Below are 10,447 nucleotides of genomic sequence, written 5' to 3' on the forward strand. Positions count from 1 at the left end.
TTTTTGCTAGATACGTTATTATATTATAACAGTGATAGTGTTTGTAAGTGTGTGTGTGTGTGTGTTGTCTTATGGCCTCTGTGTTACATCTATCATTGTCATCATTATCATAAGAAGAATAAGACGAGAAAGAAGAAGAGGAGACCACTAAGAGCAACAAGAACAAAAAAGATGAGCAGAAAGAAGAAGGAGAAGAAAGCAGGTGAGCACCACGGACTAAATGCAAGGACAGAAGTCAAAAATAGCATCATTGACATGGAACAATATATGTGTCACTGTAAGAAAAATTATCTAAAAGAGTTTCAAAGTTAATTCAAAACGCTCGACATGAGTAGAAATAAGTAAATAAGTTCTATATGTATGTTAAGATTATTTACACAATTTTTTATACACAGCGGGAAGAGTGTAGACTACAACCTTACCGTCGTGTTTTTTAATTACAGGCCACTTAACGTTTTCAACTTAATGTCTCAATAGTCTTTTCAAAAACAATTATCTTTGTTATTGCACTTTAAAGGTAGTTTTGACTTCAAATATGTATATAAAACTTTTTCGCAAAGAAATATACTTTCAGTTCATACTGTTCATGACGTGAGCTTGAACAATGTATTAATGTGCTTTATTGTAACTAAAGAAAAAGCTGAAACAGTCGAGTAAACGTGTGAGTGAAAAAGGCAAGGAGACGAATTATATATTAGCTTTTTTATAAAAAGTACACAAAGCAATTAAATAAATAAATGGTCTGTTTATGATTCTCTCTCTCACACACACACACGGGCGCGCGCTGCAACCTACGTACAAGCCAGCTGAACAAAACTTTCTCTTCCATTACCTTTCTCAACCTGGCCTCGACCTGCATTTCTCAGCAACTTTTTTTCGTCCCACTAAAAATTAACTAATGCATTCATGTAAAAACGTATCACTTACTGTATCACTTAGTATTACATATTACGTGGAGCATAAGAAGATGACAGAAGACCATTAAATAGCTGCGAACTATTAAATAGGATGCGAACATGAACACACACCTCACATACAAACATTTACACATCCGTATACAGAGAGGACTAGAGTTTCACCTTCCTCTCTTCCTTACTGTCAAAGTCTTATGAAGGCGAGTTTCTGTGAGTCTGTCGATCTTTTTTTTCGAAAATATAGGAAACTGTAGCTAAAAAATTTCTAGTTGTGATAAATGTTTGCACTGAAAATAGCATGAACAGGTGAAGTGCTCAGTAAACAGTATAAAACGTTCACTTTTGTAAATACACTTTAAAGTCCTGCACATTTTAACCTTTATTTATTTCTTTTTAACACGAACAGTTTGCCTACAAACATAATATTACTCTAATCGTCTTACTCGAAAATACGAAAATGTATTTTCGGTGCTAAAACGAGTCCCTTTTATTTTTCTAGAAAAAATGTTTTTTGTCTACAAATCGAAAGATTATGGGAGGGTCGTCATTAAGTATTTCTATCACCACCAACAGTGAACGTAAAAAGGTAGTCAGCATGCAGAACGAGGAACTAGTCTTCATAATAGACAGAAAGCACGTGGTTACAACGTGGGCTTATTAATGGAAGGCGGCATGGAATTAATTATGAATGGAATGTGTGCATTGATGTTTCTTGGGACAATTGCTTCTGCTAAAGAGATCTCAATGCCTCTCCTAGCTAATGGTACAAAGTTCTCAGAGGACGTTCTGCGTAAAAACGTGTCTTGTGAAGAAAATTCTTTTTTCATTGATTTTACTGAGGAAACTCGAAAAATTATAGAAAATGTATGGTTTATTGGATGTATATTATCAGCTTGTCTTGTTGGTGACATCAAAAAACATCATCAACTGTGTTGTGTTTACGAGGCAAGGACTACAATATCGAATGAACCTTTGTCTTTTCTGCCTGGCCCTCTCGGACCTTGTGTACTTGTTGTGCACATTTACAATGTTTAAAATATCTTCACTCATCCGTTACGATGACGACGTAATAGGCGAAAAATATTACATAAAATGTTTGACATTATTAGCCAGTGTTTCGTATGGAAGTCGCTCTACATCAAGTTTTATTGGTGTTGTAATCGCGATAGAGAGATGTCTGTGTGTTTTGCTTCCTCTACGTGCTCATACACTAATACAAACCAGGACTATGGGTGCAATGCTTATTGGTTCTTTCTTTTTGTTCCAACTTATTTTTATTACGTACCCACTTTCGTTTCAAGCTAGCTGGACACCACGCAAAAACTGGTACTATGCTAGGACACAGTTCTTCATGGACAACAAGATTTTGGTTAAAATTGTACAAACAATATTGCTCGACGTAGTAGCACCTTTTGCTAATTTCATTATCCTAATTGTCGTGACTATTGTCACTATACTAAAGCTGAAAGTAGCTATGAAGTGGCGTCAGAAGTCAACAACAGTGTTGAGGGATAGTATCAACCATCAGGTGTCCTTAACCACAATGCTAGTAATCATGTCTGCTGTACACGTCACGACAATGGTTCCTTTTGTAACATGGCAAAGTTTATGTCTGTTCTTTCCTGATCCCCTAAATACTTATTATAATATATTTCTGACATTTAGGTCAGTCACAACTTCCTTTCCAGCTTTGAATAGTTCTATCCATATCTTCATATATTATTATCGTTCATCCCGATACAGACAAATCTTTCGCAAAATATTTTGTCAAATTTAAAAGTAATTATATACGGAAAACACATCTTCAAAAATAGAAAGTTTGTCTTTCAAAACTAGATTAGACTCATTTTTAAAGATCATCTTTCTTTTTTATCTTGTAGAAGTTGGGAGAACGTCTCTGTAGTATTCCTTATCAGAAAGATCACTACTTCTGAATTTGCTTAATACAAACTTGTAAACGGTAGGAAAAAAGGCGACACACATATGAGCACATTAGTAACTCTGTAAATAGTAAACAAGTAAATAGTAAATTGGAAAACGATAGTGGTATAAGTTATTGAAAAGCGTTACGGCACGTGGGGCATTGTAACGCAAGATTACACATTATTACAGTACATGAGAAGATGGCAGTGTAGAATGCGGTGTTGCAGACAAGTAATAGTTTTACTGTATAGTACACGATGCTACTCAAAGTAAAAAAAAAATGCACTACATCACATAATTTTATTAAAGGGGAAAGACAAATAAATTGCACGAGCAAAATAGGCTCTTTTGCACATTCCTCTGGTAAAGCACGCTCACGTTCAAAGTAAACACTAGGGGCGAGTGTCATAGATACATTTTTCTCAAATAGACACCTATGGCCAGACATTTAACGACACAAATGGAAAAGTACAATAATCGTGGTAATCACACAGAACTGACGTGGGGAAAACAATTACACGACCTTGCGTGAGATTTGCATTGCCATGCCTAGAAGAAGGCCATGTGAATAAAGTAGAAGCAACTTTGTCACAAATGAATGGAAATATCTGTATTTATTGTCTCTTGGAATACACAGCGTTTCGATGGTTGCAAAACCGTAGTTTGACTGGATATAACCGCCTGCTGTTAATTTCAAGGTTTCAAATACTGTTATCTGATTATGGTAGGTGGTTATATACTTTAACTTCTAATTCAGTTCTTTGGTTGTAAAAGTATGCTGTAGTATTCTTAAGCCGGTGTGAAGTATTTTTTTGTTACACTTCTACATAAATTGTTTTTTTTTAATTTCTGATATACGTAGGTATACATTCTTTTAATTTGCATCAAGGTGTGTGTATCGCTTTGTCTGATTTAGAATTGCACAAAATTTGATATATTGTTGTCCGTCTTGTATAATAGCTCTGGCAAGCAGAACCGTGCGCGGGCATATTTTGTTTCATGTTTCAGTGCATCTTGCACTGTCCGAGTGCTGACCACGGGCGCAAAGCAAGTGTGTAGCTAATTTTTTGTAAAGTTTTTTTGCATCCTCTACAATACGTATGGTCATCCAGGTATTAATTGTGGCCAAAGTATATATATATAAAATAGAATGTGTCAGTGAGTCAGCGAGATTTCAAGTCACGCTAGACGATACCCGTCCCTTTGCCGTGACACGGCAAGCGATTGAGGCGCGAGAGCCATCAGACCGTGACTAAGATGGAGTCGACGCTTAGGAACAGACTCAACGGCATCGAACTGTTGGGAGCGTGAGAGAGACGTCACCCTGGTGGTCGGCATGCTTACCTGTAGAGCAGAAAGGTGTCTACAATGTCAACTTTGATGTGCTGAAAACAATGTTCACAGACTTAGCCGCTGTAGACAAACCATATGTTAAGACCACATTTTTATTTATTACTTATTATCTCAGCTACGGTTCAAGCCCATCTAAGCATGTGAATCTCAAATCAGTTGATTTACCTGCGGTGATTTATCATTACTAACAGACAGAACGGAAGTAACGCTAGAAATTTAATAAAAAGGATACAACAAATCTTTACCCGGCGCCATTTTCAAATGTGTCCTGTATGTTAATTAAAGCGTATTCTAACTCAAGTATGCCTGATTACCAGCTTCCGTCCAACCTCTAAGTTTTTGCTTATCGTCCTAGGTGTGTTCTACAGGCTAATTCCTGGAAGACATGTATTTGTGCTTTCGTAACCGGAGTGTGCTAGATTACAATCCCTGTTAAAAGCAAGTAATAACGACAGAAAAAGGACACCAGCAACAGTAGCAATCACCTGCAGCATCAAATGTAAGACAACGACCGTCTTTCCAAGTTTGTAATGACATTCCTCTTCTCTACACTACACCATCTCGTGAATATTTCCCGTATCCCTACCCCTCCTCCTCACAGTACATTTCTCTCTCAAACTCTAAAAGATAAACGACTGTTTAAACATTTTATGCCAGCACTGTTTGTGATTTTTACAGTATTTTTAACTGTAAATTTGAGAAATTATAACAAAAAAAAAAAAAAAAATAGCGCACTGTGCTTTCCTTCAACAAAAGGAGTTACCTGGACATTAGGAAATACACGTTTGCGACAAAAACTGAATGCGCCTATCAAGTGCTTAACAAACATACATCTGCACATTTTTAGGCAAATAGCGGTGTCCTTTAAAGTTAAAAAGTTCTGTTTACTTTATCGGCATTTCTTCGGTAACGTTTTCTTGTGTACATCATTTCCACTAAAAAATATATAGTCTATAGGAATCATATTGCCAGGTTGTGTTGTTGGTGTCACAACACACATCATCAAATGCGTCCTGTTTTGACAATATTTCTAGTGAATTTATTATTGCGCTTCTATGAAGAAAAGCTAGGAGAAAAAATATTATCGGGAATCTTTTAATTTCATTGTCCTGTACGGCAATCACACCACATCAGTTCTTATTGTTGTGATCGCTATAGAGAGATGCGTGTGTGTTGTGTTTCCTTTACGTGCGTCCACAGTAATAAGAACAAGGACTATGATTATGACTATGATTTCTGCTAACTGTGTCTTTCTTCGTCTTCCAAGTTCTTTCTATTCCGAAAACTCTTTCAAAATTAGTTAGTTGAAAAAAGAGAAAAACAATGTATAACAGGTACTTTGTACTCACAGAGTTCTACAAAGTCAATCCTATAGTTCACAAAGTACAAAATGCATTGCTTAATGTAACAATATCTGTTGCTAGTTTTGTCATCCTAGCCGTTATGACAGTCATAACTATACTGACGCTGAAAGTAGCTATGGCATTGCGCCAACAGTCAGCAAGTGTGACAAGCAACAATGTCAGTCACCAGACCACGTTGACCGCAATACTGGTTGTTGTATCTATTGTACACATCGTGACAATGGTTCCTTGTGAAGCATGACAATTTTTCTTTTATTTTCTGCCTGATCTTATACATACTTACTATAATATATACCTGACGTTTAAAGCAGTAACTTTTCCCAGCCTTGGCAAGTTCTGTCAATATCTTTATTTGTTAGTTCACTTATCCCTATTTTAATTAATTTTTCGCGGTATATTTTGCAGCACATGGAACAAACCTTCTGGGGAAAAGACACACAAGAACTGTAAGAAATGTTTAAATCAATATTTAACGTAGGCGTGATATGACTTATTGTCAGAAAAATAACAACTGCCACAATCATTCGAAGTATTTAATAAATGTGGAATAAATTTCAAACGGATAATTTGTAGCTACTCATCGGTTTTTTTCTTGAATAAAGTGAATTTCATCTACATGTTGAGAAAGTTAATGTTCAATTTTATTTAGTTAATTATCACAGTTAATTAATGTACTTAATTTGTTTTTTACGCAAAATATCTAAAGTTAAGCCTCGGAAATTTGGCTGTCCTGCCTACCTCTTGCCACTTTTTTATTGCATGACGGTTCCCTTGTAACGTGTGCGAACGCGCTAGCTAGTGCTGGAGATGTTTCTGGAAGGGAACACGTGAGTCGTTTTAGCTTTCCTTGTGAGCGACTAGGTGTACTCTCCTTTTTTAATTAAAATGGCTGTTAAATGAATGTAAAAAACCCCCATATATTACCTTATTGTTTAGTATTCAGTATTCTGCAAAGTAAAATAACAAGACTAAAAATCATTTTATAGTTTTTTTCTAAGACATATTTACCAAGAGAAATACACGCCTCTGCCCGCACCACACACGCACGCACTAGCATGTGTGTAAACAGAGTGGAATACTTTTATTTTCCTTATTGTCAAGTTTTAATGAAAGGTCCTTTCTGTGATTCTGATAAAATCTCATAAAAGAGATGCAAGGGAACCATTGCAAAAAAATAAAATATAATAAAATAAAAAAAGGAAATTGTAAGGTGTTTGCAGTGAAAATAGCGTACAAATGTAAAGTGCGAAGCAAACTGAATAAACACACACTTTTCTAATTGCACATTCAGTGCCTGTACATTATCTTCAGAACATCGTTGTACTCAAATTTTGAGAATTATAGCTTGTAAATTCTAAACCAAGACTGTTTCTAGCTTTCTAAAAAACTTATGTCGTTTAATGTAAACATGAAGTTGTTATATCAGTGTTGCAAAAACCTTTACGTGATTCTATCAACATTATCACCGAATATGAATGGGGAAAGTAGTCAATACAGACAGAAAAATATCTGTCGTCAAAGAAAGCAGACACGTATTCACATTTTAGAAGGAAACAAGAGTCTGTAAGAGAATGTCTTGACAGTTATTCCTATAAAGACATCTACAATGTCGTGCCCTGTAAATGTTACGAGACTAGAAGATGACGATGTGCTGAAAAACGAGTCTCGCAGAGAAAACTCACTCTCTAATGATTTAATGGAGGAAACTCGAAAAACTTTCGAAAATATTTGGTTTCTAGGCTGTATATTACCAGCTTGTATTGTTGGTGTCCCAGGAAATATCATCAACTGTGTGGTGTTTCGGAAACAAGGACTTCAGGATCGAATGAACCTCTGCCTCTTCAGTCTCTCCCTCTCCGATCTCCTGCACGTGATGTGTACGTTGACAATGTTTCCGATTACTTCACTTGTGCGTTTCTATGACGACATGATAGGAGAAAAATATTATTTAACATGTTTGATATATTTATGCAGCGTTTCCTATGGAAGTCGAACCTCATCAAGCTTTATTTGTGCTGTGATCGCGATAGAGAGGTGCGTGTGTGTCGTGTTTCCTCTACGTGCTTCGACACTAATACGATCCAGGACAATGCTTATACTGCTGACTGGTTCTTTTTTCTTGTTTCAGCTTCTTTATATTACGTACCCGCTCTCAGTTGAAGTTAGCCTGACAAAAAATATAGAATGTGAAAAGTGGATCGTTGTTGGAACACAGTTCTTTGAAGACAATCAGATTTTGATTAAAATTGTACAAACTATATTGCTCGATGTAGCAGTACCTGTTACTATTTTTGTTATTTTAATCTTTATGACAATAATAACTATAGTTAAACTGAGAGTAGCTATGAAGTGGCGTCAAAAGTCAGCAACTGTGATGAGTGGAGTTGACAATCATCAGGCTTCCTTGACCGCAATGTTAGTTGTGGTGTCTGTTGTACACATCGCGACAATATTTCCTTTTGTAGCATGGCAAACTACTTATCTGTTTTTACCTGATTCGCTAAGTGAGTACTATAATACTTTTTTGATTTCAAGGGCATTGACAAATTCTTTTCCATCCTTGAACAGTTCTATCCATATCTTCATTTATTATTTTCGTTCATCCCGATTTCGACAGATCTCTCGTAAAATGTTTTGTCAAATTAAAAACCAATTATTCCGGAATGATCTGCAAAAACTTTTAAACTGGGTCCCATTATGTCTTACAAAAATACATTAACATCAATGTTCAGTGTCTCATGCCTCAGCTTATCTTTGTCTTACTTTGTTTACTTCTATTATTATGTTCGGTTTGCGCTGATGGAAACTATCGTAGTTCTAAGCGAACAACCGGTACTCGTGACCTAGAGAGCCACAGCATGTGATAGACTTGTCTTTAAAGACACAGTTGTAGCCTGTGCAGTTCTTTTATTTACTTACAGTAATATCCACAACAGCATGGCTTCGTAGCTAGAAAAAGTTCTAGTAAACAAATTCTAATCTCGTAAGTTTTTTTAAAATATTTTATTGTCTAGTAGATCCCAGCCTGCAAAACTAGTGGGGTCGTAGTGGGCCCCACTACAGACTGGGATCTTATTTTTACAAACAGACATATCACAAATTAATGCTTTACTGGCGTTGACCTGTTCTCATTGACAGACATGGCAGGAGACAAACAGTAATATACGCTGAATGAAAAACAACCAAAAGATATCAGCCATAAAGCCCAGATAATGATACTGAATGAAAGATTCATATAGCGCATACTCACACTCGGAAGAAGCATGGTCTTAGCAATTCAGACAAAATTGAGACTTGGACAACATGGACGGCATACGAGGGACGAAAGAATAAAAAACAGTACTCGAGAGGAAAAGAAGACATAAAAAACTCAGCTAGAATCAAGTAAAATGCCCTGAGATTATTGTGATGCATGTAAGACCGTCTGAGAAAGCTTTTACTGCTCATCAGTTGTATTGCTATATTATCACCACAAAATAAATAATCTTTCACTGCCAGTAAAATAATTTACTTTTTGAATATTAAATTGAATTGTTTTTAAAGATAAATAGTGATACGCGAGGAAATGTTTCTTTCTGACCCATCGCTGTACTCAACTCGAGCAGAGAAATAGCATGGCCATGCTGAACACCAAGATCACCACGAGGGACTGGTCTTCAGTGTTAAATGCAAACCGACACACACCTATCATTGCCTTTTGTTTGATGGTCACTAACCACAAAAAAACACAGACTGGTTGGGAAAAGCTATCATCTGCTTATCAATTGACGATTTAGAGAAAGACTTTAAACACCTGAAAGAAAACCTTTAGGATCAACTTAAATGGATTTGCGTTTTTTATCAGATATCTATAGAGATACAGCTACCCTGTACATTTCCGTTTCCAAAAATTTATCCGTTTATTAATTATCCGCTACGATTAGCACCTGCGATCAAAGAGCGCCGTAACCGTGTACTACGTCACGCTTGTACATCATTCACAACATTGCCTGCTGTTGGCACCAATTAGATAAAAAAGACATAATGAGAGACCGTTCGAATAATTTTGACGCTGACAGTCTGCATTTCTTGTGGTTCTAATATAACTGCTTCTTTAGCACGAGAAATACAGACTTTCAATGTCCGAAGAATCCGAAATGTCGCTGATTGTCTCTCTCTGTGTATGGTGTTGACTGCTGGCAACCTAATGAATGGCGCACTAGCGTGAAGTTGTTATATATTTAAGAATTATCGAGTGTGTTGTCACTCGTGTGGTGTCTATAATAAGGAATTTGCACTGTACTGTGTAGGCTCATATATAAAGTAGAAGTAAATGTAGCCTTGTAAATTCCCTGTTGTGGCGGAGTGAGGTGTAATATACCTCACTAATCACGGGATCTTCCTCTCTCCTTGTACAAAATCGTTGCTCACTCTACAACTGCTTTGTCTCACTCTGAAGACTCTTTGCCTCCGTCTTAGATGCCCTACATCACTTTACAATTTCTTTCGACAGATGCTCCTTTAGACTGCAACTGATTCGTCTCACTTTCGTATTTTTTGTTTCTTCTCTCTTTTGCTTCATCAATCAACTAAAGACCTACATTTTGTGTACGTATTTTTTGTTTCTGTAGCGGAAGTAAATTTGTGAAACGCTACCATTAGTAAGAGAGATTTTGTAATTATAATAAAGTAATACAAAAAGAAAAAAGATAAAGTTTCTAGTGTTTTGTCTGAAAACGTTGGTGTTTTCTTGTTGGACATGCATGTTAAGCACCTTTCAACACATGTAAAGCTACAAATACTAACATTTAATTTAGCTGAAAATAAGCCTGCCTGCTACCGACAGCGAATAAATCAGGACTCACAAAGCAGTAAGACTGATCTTTTCCAATACCAAACGCAGTCAACGTATGT

Source organism: Pomacea canaliculata, linkage group LG6 (genome assembly GCF_003073045.1).
Source record: "Pomacea canaliculata isolate SZHN2017 linkage group LG6, ASM307304v1, whole genome shotgun sequence".
In the NCBI taxonomy this organism is placed as follows: domain Eukaryota; kingdom Metazoa; phylum Mollusca; class Gastropoda; order Architaenioglossa; family Ampullariidae; genus Pomacea; species Pomacea canaliculata.